Source organism: Montipora foliosa, chromosome 2 (assembly GCF_036669935.1).
Source record: "Montipora foliosa isolate CH-2021 chromosome 2, ASM3666993v2, whole genome shotgun sequence".
Taxonomy (NCBI): domain Eukaryota; kingdom Metazoa; phylum Cnidaria; class Anthozoa; order Scleractinia; family Acroporidae; genus Montipora; species Montipora foliosa.
In genome coordinates this window covers 28,251,724-28,252,290 of record NC_090870.1, presented here as the reverse complement: position 1 = coordinate 28,252,290, position 567 = coordinate 28,251,724, and positions in this window count along the sequence as shown.

The window sequence follows — 567 nt, the reverse complement described above, 5'->3', positions numbered from 1 at the left end:
AAATTGATCGAGTTCTTCTCTGCTGGATGAAGTAGCGCCGATGCAGTCGTCGATGTAGCGGCCGTAGAGTTCAGGTTTGGGGCCGTTGTACTGATTAAAAAATTGGTGTTCAACATATCCTACAAAAAGATTGGCATAGCTAGGTCCCATTCTTGTGCCCATCGCTACACCATTAATTTGTTTGTAATAGTTGCCGGCGAATGAAAAACAGTTAAGCGTTAAAACTAGTTCGGCAAGGCGGAGGAGCGTATCCGAGCTAGGTTCTTTGACGGTGCGTTGATCGAAAAAGCGTTTAAGTGCTTGAAGACCTTCGCTGTTAGGAATGACTGTGTATAGAGATGTAATGTCCATGGTGAAAATAAGTTTGTCTTGGCCGGAGAAATTGAAATCGCGGAAAATTTGTAGTGCGTGTGTACTGTCTTTAATGTATGATGGCAAAGATTTGACGATAGGCGTCATAATCCTGTCTAAGTAGCTAGAAATGAGTTCGGTGGGGCAACTACAGGCAGAAACGATAGGTCGACCTGGGTTGTTGGGTTAGTGAATTTTAGGCAAGAAGTAAATGCA